General features: G+C 33.9%; 1 long non-coding RNA gene across 2 annotated transcripts in view; it reads left to right on the top strand.

The window, feature by feature from the left end:
* Positions 1-5,584: 5,584 nt before the first annotated feature.
* Positions 5,585-15,801, top strand: part of LOC127554605 (uncharacterized) — a 54,059-nt gene continuing 43,842 nt past the window's right edge. For both annotated transcript variants that reach the window (XR_007952020.1, XR_007952021.1), the window contains exon 1: positions 5,585-5,873. This is a non-coding gene — a long non-coding RNA (uncharacterized LOC127554605). The remainder of the gene's footprint in view (positions 5,874-15,801) is intronic.

The following is a 15,801-nucleotide window of genomic DNA, read 5'->3' as shown; positions in this document are numbered from 1 at the left end:
AAACCTAAGATAAAAAACATATAGCAATTTTACAACTAAAAAATTTTTGTTGTTTTTGTTTACTTTTACTAATACAAAGCAGGGCTTGTTAAACTTTTTTCATGGGACCCTTTTTGCCTGAGAATTTTTTATATGACACCAGGTATACATGAATATAAAATAGTTATACAAATTAAATATTTACTGATAATAAATCATAATTTTGCAATACCCAGATTCAGTTATATCACTCCATATAGGGTCACAAATCACAGTTTAAGAAGAGGGAATAATGACTATAGGAGGAAAAGGGATAGTTTGATAATGATGCCTGAAACATTGAGTATTTTTTCTTTAACATATAAATAGATAGAAAAACTCTTGGGAACAAATAATATTTGAAGAAAAGGATCAGATAGAGGTATAGGGATGATAACTTGACCAATGAAATTGTTCAAACTATCTATAAATCTTCCTTTATAAATATTAGTAGCAATATTTGTTAGTTATTTTTCTGTATAACTATCTCTTTTTTTTAGCTTCTGGACTATCTGAACAAATCATTTCCATTTATGAAAGAAGACTATAATATGAGAAGATGATATGTAAGCAGTGGAAAGTGATTATGTAGCCACCTGCTGTAAAGTAAGTGGATCTTTTTTTTTTTCTTTACACAGCTATTTGTAACAAGTCAGTTTCTCTTCCTGTTTAGACCTGCCCATAGATATCTGAACTTTCCAGTAGGATACTAGTTGGGTTGGAAGGAGAAAGATAAGCATTAGGGAGGCCAGAATGCAGACAAATGCTTCAGTTGGAGCAGAAATAAAATAAAAAGAGAGTGGATTGGGGTCTTGGTAGTAGGAACCAAAAGGAAGGAACTAGCTTTTGAAATATTATAAAAGAAAGAAATGGCAGGATATAGTAAGGTCCTAGATGCAAGGCAGAAAGAGAGGTAACAATCAAAGATGGACTCAAGGTTGTGACCCTAGGTGATAGGAGAATAGTCGTGCTGTTAACACTAATGGAAAGTAGAAAGCAGGGGAAAAAATTGATATTTTTTGGTCTATTATTATAGCATTATTAACTGTAGGAATACAGCAAGGGAGGTTTCAAACTGTCAAAAAAAGTTTTCAGAACCTTATCAGAATTTTTAAAGTCTTTTAAAAAATTCAAAACAATACCATTCATTCATTCATTCAAGTGCCAAGAAACTTGTAAAATGGATGAAAAGTGTGCCTACATGATATTAATAAATTCTTTCTTTTTTATCACTGTGACATAATGAAGTTTTTTCTTTAACATCATTAGCATTTTATTCTAATAATATCATGAAGATAAGAAAACTTACATGTGTATATATAAATGATAAAAATGTAAAATGCTTATATGTGTATACATAATATATAGATATATTTTTCATATGCAAAAATTGAAAACTGATCTAAAAATGGATATTGACTTATCTAGAAGGGCAAAGATAATCTTGGAAAGATCCATGAAATTTAACTCTAACAAATCAATTTGCTAGTTTAACAAATGAAAATGACAAATAAAAGTATTTACTTCAAGAGTTTCTGGAGCTTTTCGTTACCATTGAAATGCTGTTCTTATCTCAAGTACTTTTTATATATCAGAGAAGTGGCAAATTTAACAAAGCCTACACTAATGTTTTGTATTTTCATTCCAAGTGAAATGCTCTTCAGAAAGTAAACATGAGTATTCAATAATGCTGGATCTGGAAACAATGGAAGTCTCCTGTTTCAAAATATATTGATAAGTAAATCATTTTAAAAGCAGTGAATAATACAGTTGAACACTGAAAGGCTGAATCAGTCAAAGCACAGAATAGCACCAATATGTTTTAGTGTTCTTCTTTTTTTTCCCCTTTGCCTATTGTGTGTGACAATACAAAACAAAATGTCAGCTTGCCACATTTTGTAAGCCAGGACATAGTTGAGTAGGTAATTTAAGAATATTCAAATGTGAGCTGTGATGAAGCACAAACCAAAGTCATTACTGCTTAGAGAACTTTGAACAATATTTAACGCAATGATTTTTTTCTTAGATTACAGATTATTCTTGTTATTGCGATTATTATTAGTAATTAGCATTTATATAGCACCTATTATGTGCTGGGCACTGTGGCAGGAATTTACAAAAATTATCTCAATTTATTTATAAAGTATATTCATTCAGAATTCAGCAAATGTATTAAGAGCCTACTATGTACAATATATCTTAATAAATACTAGGGAAAATTTTAGCAATGAGATCTAGACTCTGTCCTCAAAGATATAATAAACTAATTTGTTATTATTGTATTATTTTGGTTGTGTCTAATTCTGCATGATCCTATTTCAGATTTTCTTAACAAAATACTGAAGTGATTTGCCATTTCCTTCTCTACTCATTTTATAGATGAGGAAACTAAGTCAAACCAGGTTGAGTAACTTACCCAGACTCACAGCTTATAAATGTCTTTTGAACTCACAAAGATGAGTCTTCCTGACTTCAAGCCCAGCACTCTATCTTCTGTATCACCTACTTGCCTGCAACCTAATATAACATGTTTATACAGTCTGAAAATGCACAATAACATATATGCTATCCTCTGGGAACACAGAGCAACCTGCTACCAAAATTATTAAAATTCATGTCACCTACTTGTTCTAAATTCATAAATTTACTAGGTTTTTAATGGCAAATATCATAATATGATTTTGTGGCTTATTTTAATTAAAAATATATGCTAAATTCACTTTTTATAGTTCTTTTGTAAGGTACTGAATTAAAATCAATATATCTCTTTGTAAGGCCAAATATCATTCAAAAAATGAAAAACACCTGGATGGAACATATACCTGGTCAAAAGAAGTTAGCAATTATTGGACATACTGGACATATTTTTGATTTATATGAATAAAAAGATAGATGAGTAATCATAAATTTACAAAGTTTTAGATTTCTTGTTACTTCAGACAATAGCTGTTATTACTGATGTTAAATCTGGAAAGACAAATAAAAAGAAAAATCTAACAGAGAGGAAAAAGGCACCTCAATGGGGAAATCATGAAGTAAAATAAAGGAAAAGGACAAACTGGGAAAGGAGAAAATTGGTGAACTTAGTCAAAGCTAAAAATAAATGATGGGGGCAACTTTGCCCCCCATCAAATCACCTAATCCTACATTGTATTTAACTTTAAAACCAATGAGAAGACATAGCCAAAAATGTACTCATTCAACAAATATTTACTGATTGTCTACCACATTGTACTGGGTACTTTGGGAGGTACAAGTGTGTACAAAGCTCTGACCCTTCTCTCAAGGAGCTTACAATGAATCCGCATTTGACCTTTTCCCTTTGAGTCATAATACATGATTAATAGTTAACCCATGAGTATCTTCCTTAAACTTTAAACCACAGTCTATGACACACAGTGAAAGTGAAAAAGATTTTTTTTTTGGTTTTTGCTTTTACTCCATGTAAAATAAAATACTCAAAGAAATGAGGGATATCTTCTAAATGAGCATTACTCATATGGGGGTGTATGTGTGTGCATGTAGAATTTGATTCATGCCTTCTCATTTAGTGAAATGCTTGTCAATGATTTCTGATAAGTTTACAACAGGAGATTAACTTGGTCTTCTAGGGACCTTCCTCAAGTTCTTTCAGCATCCTCATGGACATGTAGGATTTCTCACTCTTTCAATCTAACCAGCACTTCATTTCAACATTTCAAGCATACCTTCCCAACATATGTGCACACACACACACACACACACACACACACACACACCCATACCAAGTCACACTGTAACTTGAATTTAAAAACTGTCCATGATGTCTAATATATAAGCCACAAAATTGGAGTTCAGGCAGAACCAGATTAAAATGTAATTAGAAAACATTCAAAAATAAATTAAAATATAATGCAATATAGATAATATTAATAATTTGTTTTCTAAGTAAATATGTGGCTGCAAAGACTCTTATTTACAGTTTAATGGCCCTTTCTTTGACATCCCTAGTGTAGAGAACTCTTGGCATGGTGACTCTCTGTATCAAGTCAAATCATCACCTAGTTTGCTATTTATAATCTGAGACAGTCCTGGATACGGAGAAGTTAAGTGCTTTACCGTGGGTCACAAAGTCTGTGGATGTCTATGGTGGGACTTGAAATCAGAAGCTCTGGACTCTAAAGACAACTCTGTGTGCATATGTGTGTGTTTTTTGTGTGTGTGGTGTCTCCCTCCCTTTCTTCCTTTCTCCTTTCTCTACCTCCCACCCAAATCCCAGCAGCCTTTACACACATTTCTATAATATAAGGAGAGAATGTGATGAATGTTTTCTTTATTCGTTGCATTTACAGGTCACAAATGGTGTGTGGCTGTTCAGAAAAAAAGCCTTTAATTGTACTATAGCCCACAAGAAACTCAACCCAATCCTATCTTTTACTTCTAAAATCCTGTAAACCTCTATATTTAATTCAATCTAAACAAAATATATTTAGTACTGATTACATTACAGGACATTGAGGTAAGGGCTGTGAACACAGTAGAAAGATGAAGGAGTACCTAGTTCTTAAGTAGCAAGTAGCTTACATTCTTACAGAGAGTGAAGCATACATACAAGTAACTATATAATACAAATTATAAAGTGATTAAGTGCAAATAAGTCAAAGAAAATAACTTGACACATTGGAAAAGGAAAGGTTCACTTTGACCAGGAATGAGAAGAAAAAGCAGAGAGATCAAAGACAGTTTCATAAAAGAGGTATTATCTGAGGGGGAAACTCAAGGGAGAGACATTGGATTATAAGAGTGGGATTTCAATTGAGATGGGAGAGAGGTGTTCTAAATACAGTGGTAGCAAAAGCATTGAAGTAGGAAATAACTGGATGAAACCAGAAAAAGAACTAATAGTACAATTTGTCTAGAGTGCAGAGTGTAAATAAAAGAGTGGGGAGTAAAGAAAGGAGAGAGTAGTCTAAATTAAAGCTGAAGAAATTAGAGCCTTGAATATCAGATTAGGAATTTGTATTTGATTTGATTTTTAATGGGGAGTCACTGAAGGGGAGTGAATAGGAGAATACAGTGATTAGACTTGGGCATTAGGAAGACTACTTTGTCAGGACTGTGTCAGGATTATAGAAGAGAGAGATTGGAGTAAGGGAGACAAATTATATGACTATTAAACCAGTCCAGATGAGCAGTAATAAGTGGAGTAGCATCAGCGGGAGTGAAAAGAAAGGGATAGATGCAAGGGATATTTCAGAATTTCTAGGATTTAGTGATTAATTGGATAGGAAAAGGAGGGGGTAAAAGTCCAGGATAACTCAAGTTTTCAGACTGGCAGAATGGCAGTGACTTTAAAAGAAATTATAACATGGGAAAGAGAGAAAGGATTGAAAGGGAAATTTTGTTCAGTTTTTTAGCATAATGAGTTTGATATATCTGTAGGACAACTGGGTATGTGGATGGATATGTGTAACAAACAGGGACGGTTGTGGAATCACTCATATATAGGTAACATTTGAAACCATGGGAATGGATGAGGTCACAAAAGCACATAGTTCTAAGAAAAAATACATCTTTGGAGGCAAAAATAATGCTGGATAGGATAAAGAAGAGAAACTAACAAGAGACCAAGAAGGTACTGTTGAAAAGATATGAAGAAAACCAGTAGAGAGAGCATTGTCATGCAAGCCATGGGAGAAGGGCTGGACGTCAAAAGGATTCAAAAAATTAGGAGAAGAAACTATTACATCTGACAATTAGAATGCATTGTTCTCTTGGAAAAAGCAGTTTCAATGTCCTGTTAGGACATTGACTTATCACGTATAGCAATAGAGCAGCAAATAGTTCAGAAATGAATGCGCAGAGAAGAATTGAAGGTAAAGTTAAATTATTTTTTTAAAAAATAATTTACTAGATTAATATTAAATTAAACTAAGCTACTTAAATAATTTAGAATACTTATTAGTTCTATTGACAATTTAGCAGTGAAAGGGAGGACAGAAATCTTAACAGCCTGGTATTATTAAAAGAAGGTTTTTATCTATTTGATTTTTCATGAGAGGGGAAACTTGAACATGTTTGTTGGCACAGGGGAAGAAAGGAGTAGAGAAGAAGAGATTGATGATCAGAAAGGAGGGATGATCAACATCCTAGGAAACAGAAGGGAATAGGGATCAAGGGCAAAGGTGAAAGGATTAATTTTGTCAGAGAAGAAGGTAAACACATCCTTTGAGAGTAGATGAAAGGAGAAAAAGGTAGGGGGAAAATAGAGGTTTAAGGTGAGGAAGAGAGGGAGTTCATGACTAATGATCTCAAACTTCTCAGCAAAGTAGGAACTGAGGTCACCTGTTCAGGGAAGGATGGTTTGGGAGGGTGGAGTTTAAAGCTTAAGGAAACTTAGAGGAAAAAAAAAAAAAAACTTCAGAGATAATGTAGTTCAGGGGTTCTTTCTTGACCCCCTTTGCAATCTGTTGAAGGTTTTAAATATCACTCTGAAAAAAAGTTCTTAAATGTTTAAATGAAATATATAGAATAATCAAGGAAACAATTATATTGAAATATATTTATCAAAATATTTTAATCAAGTGTATCAACCTAAGAATCCCTTATATATTCCAACCACCTGATTTTTAAGATATAAAAACTAATTATAAAATGAAGAGATTTGTCCAAGGTACAGCTAATGTAGTTGACAGAATTTGGAATCCTAATTTCCAGTTCACTGCTCTTTCCATTAAGCACCAGTGAACGCAATCACATGTAGATTGTAAGATATCCGCTACTCAACAGTAGGCAACCAACATTACAGAACCACTTAGGATTGGAATCACCGAAGACCAATGCAACAATTTACTAAAATAGATAATTCAGTTAAGCAAATAACATCATTTGGAATTGTTATATTTTGATTCTTTTTAAAAAGAAAACATGGCTTCTGAATGTCTAGAATCTCCATTATATTCAATTCAAAAAATTTCACATGTTTCAGTTCCCTTTAAATATTCATTTGACTCAGAATAATTCACTCAATCGGTTGTGATTATTAGTAGCATTTCTTGAAAGAATCTGAATTCTCAGAGCATTCTCATACCATATCTCTTACTAAATCTTTGACATTCCCCACGGCAGCATTTCTCCTGAAGATAATGCAACAGATTTCAGAATTAAAATTCAGAATTATTTCAATAGGCTGGAACAATATTCCAATAAGAGAAGCTTTAAAAAAGAATTTAATGTGAAGTCACAGGTTTACGTGGTTAAATGGTAATTATTTAAGTATAAAATGGGAAAATCACAGTTCAAGTGAAAAATATGGGAAGATTTTATTTGACCATAAGTTTGATGTAAGTCAGCTATGTAATATGGCTCCTTAAAGTTCTAATGCAATATATTAAAGGAAATAAAATACCTAGGCCAAAGGAAGTCCTATTGTACTCTGCACAGATGATATGTGGAACATTTTCTCCAATTTTGGGCACCATGTTTTAAGCAGAATGTTGACATTCAGTATAATGTAACATTTTCTAACAATTATAACATTTTAGTAATGAAATAGATTACTTTTTTCTGGAAATTAAAGGGAGAACAAAGGAAGAAGATAAGAGGTACATGGAACAGTATACAAAATTTGTTTACAGAATGTTTTTGCATACATTATCTTATTTAATCTTCTCAATTGTGAAAAAATTGCTATTATTTTTTACAGGTGAGGAACTTGAGAGAGTTTAAGTGACTTGCCCAGAAAAATATAGTTAATAAGTATCAAAAACAAAATTTGAAGCCAAGATTTTCTGAATTCATGTCTAGCATTTCATCCTCCATTAGGCTTTCTTCATATGCTGGGTTATAACTGTAGACACATACATATACGCAAGTTTTGCAAAGTGTTTTATATACATGATGTTGCATAAATATTATAATAATCCTGTGAGGTATAAATTGTTGTTCAATCATGTCCAATTCCTCATTATCTCATAGACCATAGGATATCAGGCCCATCCAAGCTGAGGGGCTTATCTTCCAATATTATGTTTTTGGTTTGGGTTTTTGGTGAGGTTTTTTTGGGGGGAAACCATCCATGGGGTTTCCTTTGCAAAGAAACTGGAATTATTTCCCATTTCCGTCTTCAATTTTATGCAGGTAAGGGTTAAGTTACTTGCCCAGGATCACACAGCTTGTATGTATCTGAGGTCAAATTTGAATTCTGGTCCTGCTTATTCTAAGCCCAGTGCTTGAATCATGTACTGCCTAGCTTTATTTTACAGATAAAGAAAGTAAAACTCAGCAATGTTATGTGTTTTATACAGAATTATATAACTAATAGGTGTCATAAGTTGTATTTGAACCCAGATCTTTGTGATTCAAAGTGAAGGGCTCTTTGCACTGTTATTATTATCTCATTCTTCTTCACTGAAGTTTTTATACTAGTAGCAAGAAGACTTTTTTTCTTCCAGTAATAATAGTATTTTTTTTCTTTTTGCTGAGGCAATTGGGATTGACTTGCCCAAGGTCACACAGCTGGGAAGTATTAAGTGTTTGAGACTAGATTTGAATTCAGGTCCTCCTGACTTCAGGGCTGGCGCTCTATCCATTGTACCACCTAGCTGTCCCAAGATTATCTTTCAAAAATGTTGCAGAAATTATTATTTCAATAAGTAGGTGGTTGAATTAATAAATTAATAAATCAACTTTCTGCTTTAAGATTCTCTACTTTAATAAGAAAAAATCAGATGATTCTATGAAAATCAACAATTTTCAAATTAGTTCTGACTAGTCACTACTCTAAAAATGGAGTCCAATTTTATTCATGATCAGAAGTACCCATATCACTATTATTATATGTTCAACTAGATTTGCTAACTTGACAAGCTCTTATTGTTGTATAAAAGTGTAAATGAAATAAATAAAAACAAATGACTGAGAATGCTCACAACTGACTCTATTCCAGAGCATTCCCATTTAAATGTAAATATAAACATTTGTGGGGATATGTCACTTTATATACAACCTTACAAAGTATACATATATCTATATCTATATTTATATATGTGTATATATATATATATATGTTCTGTATAAAAGGAGATCCACTTGTGTTAGAAGCTTCCTCTTGACCAACTAATTGGTACAAAGAATTATGCAATATATAGATTCATGAAGCTGCTTTATTCTTACCCACTGACATTCCTGAATGAATAAACTCTAAAAGGAATTAATTATGGCTGAGCCACTAGAGCCAGAGATCTTGCTCACATATAAATGATGATACTTCTCCTTACAGATGCCAATGGAAGGAACCAAATCAATCCACTGTCAACTTCGTAGACAATTAGTGGGTATGTCCACAGAAGTCTTCCTAATCCATCTCTTCTGTAGTTCACATCATATTCTAGAATGTTGTATAGCACTGTAGAGGAAGACAGTGGGTAGAGGTACATTATAGAGAAGATCTAGCTGTAAATAATAGTCTAATGACTAATATGAGAATCTTATGTCATAGAAAGAAGGGAAAGGAACAAGAATTTATAGAATGCTTACTGTGTGTCAAGCATTGTGCTAAGTACTTTTACAAATATGATCTCATTTGATCCTTACAACCACCCTGAGACACAGGTGCTATTATTATGATCTCATTTTGATTGAAAAAACTGAGGCAAAACTACATCATTTGCCCAACATCACACAGTTAGTAAATTACTGAGCCCAAATATGAAGTTAGGTCTCCCTGATTTCTCACTTTTTCCTGTGCCACCAGAGACTTCCTAAAGACTGAGAACAGCACTCAATGCAATATATTTTACATTGTCCATTTCCTGCAAAAGTAAATTAAATTTCAGGTTTCTCTGCATTACCAGGTAATGATCATATGTATCATTACTTAATACCTTTATTCAAAGATAGGACAAAACAGGAAAATTGTTTAACTATGATTCCAAATATGGAACGTGCATTTCGATTGGATGCTGGGTTAGATTCTTATGATTTATAATTTCAGGATATTTAACTATATCCTCTAATGTTCCAGAATATAACAATTATAACTGTGATTTTCATTAGGTTTTTGTTTTTTGCTTTTTGATGAGGCAATAATTGTGATTTTTCTAAGGGAAAAAGGGCTTCTTGATAATCATTCTATATTGGCAATATTTAAATCACACAATTAGATCAGAAACTTTTGGCAGAGAAGAAGTGTCTAGACATTGTCAACCCTCAACCCATCTTGAAATAATGGTCTTTTTAAAATGAGTTTTCCTCACATTGTAAGAATATAACTTCATTTTAAATTGTTTTAAAAAAATTTTTAAAAAAGAGCATTGACCAATGAGAAATGCCCTGACTCTTGAATCATAAGATCTAGATTCAAATTCTGCTTTTAAGGCTTATAACCTGTGTCTTCCTAGGTAAATTACTTTACCAATGGGTTTCAATTTCCTCAGCTATAAAACTGCCTCTCAGGTCTCAGGTACCTCTGTGATTTCTATTTAGGTTCAGATGAGAGCCAATGCGTGCAAAGAAAGGTAGCCTTCTCCCCTTCTCCTTTTCTTAAAGCTCTTACAGTCACATTTCTGAAGCAGAGATTCAGGCACCACAGTTCAGCTTATTCTTCCATACATCTGTCCCTTGTTATTCTACTAGACCACATCAGTACTAGCCCTGATACTTTCCTCTACTTTAGGATAAACATGTTCAATAGAAATCAGGCAGGGAAATCTTTTTTTTAATCCACATAGCTGTTTTCATGCATAATTTTTTCAAGCACCTGAAGACCTAACCACACTCATTCTCATCAATATTGTTCCTGGAATTTAGAAGTGAAGGAAAAAAAAATGAAAATCTAGTCACTATATATGGATCATCTGACATTAAAGAAATTACAGTATTATTTTGAGTTCGAAAAAAATTCTATGGGCTAAATTTTGCCCTCAAAAGTTCATGCACCTCCCACCTATGTCATAGTAAGACCCTCTCAATGCCCGCCCCCACACACTAATTAAGAAAAACATTTGCTACAAAGGTGGAAATTAACATTCTGATCAATGATAGGGTGATGGCTCACTTTATTCTATGAAAAGAACCCTCAGTTTGTGTATGTATCAAGTAATGTGGAGGAGGGCAATGGGAAAAAAAATTAAGAGTATCTGCAAAGCTTTGAAAATAACCTTGCTGACTTGTCGGATTCTATTTTTCAAAGAAAAAAACAACTCATTTATCTGTAGTGTAGCAAACTTATGTGAGTTCCCTGGGTTTCTATGATTCCAGAAGGTGTTTTTCTAGAACTGTTTTTCCCTCCGTTATTTTAACCAAAACACTGATCTTTTCCAAGAAAGTGTCTTAAAAAGCCAACTATTGAGCAGAAATAAAACTTACCACATAGGTGCTACATTTCTCAATAGTTGTCTGTCTCATTCAACAAATAAACACTACACTGTCCTGATGTTTTGGGAGAAGGGACTGGTGGAAGGTAAGGAATAGTGAGGTGGGGGAAGTGGGAGAGATTAATTGTAGATTTATTTAAGTGTAGAGCTATCGGTCCCTTTTCCTCATTCACTACAAGGTGGGGGAAGGATGGGCTGCTAATACCGGCATATACCTATAGCTCTGCTCTTGTTGTTGTTGTTGTTGTTGTTGAGTCAAGTCTCAGTCTTCATCACCCATTTGGGATTTTATGGTTCAAGATCACATTTCTAAATGTCTGAGGTGGATTTGAACTCAGGGAGATTAGTCTTCCTGACTTCAGGCCCAGCACTCTATCCACTGTGCACCTATGTGTCCCCAGTTCCTCTTGAAGGGATTGAAAGTTTTTCAGGTTCTTCCCAGAACCCTACTATTGTCTATCTCCCACCATTCTTCAGTGCTTCCTTTCAGCTAGGGAAAATTGCACTTTCCATCCGCCCCCTGGTTAAATGAGTTCCACTAAATCACTAACATTTGTGGACCAACAGGAAAACCCACCATCACTTCATTTGCTTTGGAACGTCACTCACTTTATCATGGCTAATGGCAACATCATTCTTGATTATCACTGTCAACATCTGCTTGACTAAGAATCACAATGGTTTTGATGAGGTCTAGTTTTTAGGGTTCTGGGAACCCCCTTTTGGTGGCACAGAAGTTCTTTGTAAAGGAATTTATGAACCCAAAAAACTAGACTGATAAAAAGAAGTTTATTATTGGCATTTGGGAAGTCAGCCTTTGCTATTCATGAATAGAAAGACTGAATTCCTTAGTGTCAAGGTCCCAGAAGAGAAATAAAGTTTCTAGTAGAGAAATCCTGACAGAGAGGTATAAAGTCTTAGATGAGAGAGTTAAGAGAGGGTAATGCTGAAAGAGAATATCATTTCAGCGGGCAGAGGTTTGCTGCTATGCTGGCATGGCATGTTAGGTCCTCTGCAAGAATTGAGCCCCAAGTTGCCGTTTTTATAAGGAAATCTGAGACAGATTTCAATTGAATGAGATTCCCTCAGTGCTGTCACTGCCCCCAGGCCTAGATGAGACCACTTAATGGGAGTGGTTTTGAACCAACAATAGGGGTCAATAGAAATCTAGATCTCCAGCTAAATGAGATTACTTCAACTAGTCCCACCAAGATAAACCACTTTACTTGATTCCTTGGGGCAGGTCTTTCACAGAGTCAGGGTTCAAGGAGAATCACTCCTTCATGGAGCTTCAAGTGCTTTACCTCATGGCTCCCCAAAATCAGAGAGAGAGAAAGAGAAAGAGTTTTGGAGCTCCCTCGTTAGTTTCACAGTGAGTTCTTAAGGAGGTAATAACAAAGAAAGAAGTTTTGCCTTCTATTGGGAATTTTTTTAAAGTAATTCTGTTTCCTCTATTCTGTGACACACTGCTGAATAGGTGAGACCTAACCTTTCACCTACCACTACTGATGAGGTGCAAATGATGAGGTTAATAATCGGGAATTGGGAAGGGGAATCCCCTCTGGTTGGCACAGGTCCAATGTGAAAGAATTCAAAAACTGGAAGTCTATTTGTGGCAAAAGAGAGTAATTGTTAGCGTTGAGAAGTCAGATTTGCTAGGAGGACAGACTTCTTAGTGGCAAGAGGTCCTGTTAGGGAAATAACAAAGGTTAAATAACAAAGGTTAACACTGAAAAGAGAATATCTTCACAGTGGACAAGAATCCTGAAGAGAATTTCCTTGGCAAAGCATAATCCTGTTTCAGACTTCTGCAAAGATTTGGAGCTCAGAGTTGTCTTTTATTATCAGTCTGAGGCTTGAGGCTGGGAACTGTCTGGGCTAATCAATAGAAGATCATCAGGCAGAGATCTCCAATTGAATAAAATCATTTAATTGGGAGTTTGAAGGCTTTTTCCCAGAGTCTGGGAATTCCCTGAAAGGGATCTGGGGCATCTTCAAAAGATCTCAGTTTCAAGGGAGGGTGATTTGACCAAGATCTCTGACTGAATGAAGCCAGTTAACTTGGGAAGGGCTTGTCTGGGATAGGTATGTTTTTTTTCCTGGAGGAGAGCCTGAGACCCCAAATCTCCCTCCTGTTAGAGATTAAAGGGGACACAGTTTCAGGGTTCACTCACTCCCATTACTAACACCATACACATACACACACGCACACACACAGATATCTTTTGGTTCTACTCAATAATATATTAAACTTTAGAGAAGATCCACATGATCTTCTAAAGTCATAAGTTCAGTAGCAACAACTGGGGACACTACTATGAATAGACTCTAAAAGGAGACTATTAAACCTAAATATTCAATTTTTGTATGTTTTATTTTATTGTGTTCATTTTTTCAATGTATCAAGGAAGGAACCACAGTTTTATTTCTAGTTTATAGAAAATGTTAAATCAATGGTGCTAGCAAGATTGCTTCAGGAAGAAAGAATCTGATTCAACCCAATTCAAATCAATTCAATTCAATAAACATTTGTTAAGCTCTTGGTACATGTAAGGATTGCACTCGATGTTAGGGAATAGAAAAACAAATGGAAACTGTTCTTGTTCTCAAGTACATACTACTTGAGGGTAGAAAAAAAGAATAGATCCAATATAATTTGAGTTAGGGATTTTAAGATGAAGAAATAAGGAGGGAATTTAAAATATACACAGGCAGGGCTTTTGCAAATGTATAAAGGAGGAAAAAAGGAATGAATAACTAGCAAAACTTCTTGGGTGGAATATAAATTGTGTGAAAAAAAAAGTTACATACAGGCTGGAAAGGTGATTTGGTGCTGCTAAAAAAAAAAAAAAAGAAAGAAAGAAAAAAGAAAGCTTTAAGTACCATGCTGAGAGTTTTTAGTTCTGGTTTGTTTTGGTTTTTGTTTTCTAGATACAATAGGCAATTGTTGAAAGTTGTTGTTTTTTTTTTTTTGGCAAGAAAATGACATAATTAGATGTATATATTTAAGAAGACTATTTCAGAAATTGTGTGAAATATAAAAGACAGAAAGGAAAGCCTGGAAGAAGAGGGCTTAATTAGAAGAGTATAACATTATTAGAAGTGAAATTCTGAAGCAGAATAATGGCCATTTGAATGAAGAAAGGGAATAAATATTAAAGATATCAGAAGTAATATCAATAAAACTTGTAAACTTTAAATGTGTGAGAGAAAAAAGTTAGATATGACTCCAAAACAGCAGAACTGTATGTCAGAGAGGATGGTATTACCCTTAACAGAAATGGAGAAATTTGAAGAAGAGATAAGTCTTTTATAATTTCACTTTACTTACATTGTGCTTTAAATTCTTATGAAGTAACTTCTACAACAGAAATTCTTAGCATAGGAACAACAGATACCTTCTTGGACTCCATGAACTTGAATGGGAAGAAAATTACATCTTTATTTTTACATCTTTATTTTCACTATTCTCTAACTGAAATTCAGCATGTCCTTCAATTATTTAAAAACATTATTTTGATAATGAGTCAATAGACTTTAAAAGATTGCCAAGAAGTCCATGATACAAAAAGCTTAAGAGAGAGAAAGAGAGAATAAGGAGAAGGGTAAACCTGAAAAGAAAGCTAAGAAGGAATCAAATAAGTCAGACAAAGAATTAGAAAAGAGTAATTTCCTGGAAGTTCTCTTACAGACACTGTATGTGAGTGTGTGTGAGAAACTTTTCCCTATATGGAAGGAATTTTTTTGTAGTTACCCTTTTTAAAAAAAAAATATGTCATCTTACTGAATATATTTGCTTACTAAACACATTCACTGAGAGGGTTGTGCCTACAGTTTGACTATTATGGTAAAGCTCACCAAGCTAATGAGTTAGGATTTTATGAGTGAAAGGTAGGACCCTTTATATAGTCTCCAAGATACATGATGCTCATAACAGTACAGAGCAAAGCTAGAACCAGATAAAATAAATATTTAACAAAATACATAAAATTACAATAGAACAAAGATATGTTAATATAGAGCAGTATCCTCTTTCTACTTAGTCTGACATAATTATTCTAAAAATATTTTATCTAATTTTCTATAATGCCACCTATACTTTAAATTTATTTATTCTGATAACAGTGTCCTAATTAAGAAGATAACACACACACACACACACACACACACACACACGCGCGCGCGCGCGCTCATGCAAAAAAAAATAACACAAAAAAACTAGAGGTATTTACTCAGTACAAGAAAAAGAACTTACATTTCTTTATATTCAGCTTTCTATTCTGACTTTGGATAGGGAAAAATAGGTGACAGGGAATGGACAACTGAACAGCTTATCTAAATAAAGTTTTATAATGAGATATAAGCAGTGACAGAAAGAGATAGAGTCTATTAATGGTTTTTATAAGAATGGATGAGCTTACATATTCAA

This window comes from Antechinus flavipes, chromosome 3, assembly GCF_016432865.1.
Source record: "Antechinus flavipes isolate AdamAnt ecotype Samford, QLD, Australia chromosome 3, AdamAnt_v2, whole genome shotgun sequence".
NCBI classification, from domain to species: domain Eukaryota; kingdom Metazoa; phylum Chordata; class Mammalia; order Dasyuromorphia; family Dasyuridae; genus Antechinus; species Antechinus flavipes.
Note: the sequence above shows the minus strand (reverse complement) of the source record. Positions and strands in the feature narration are given on the sequence as shown.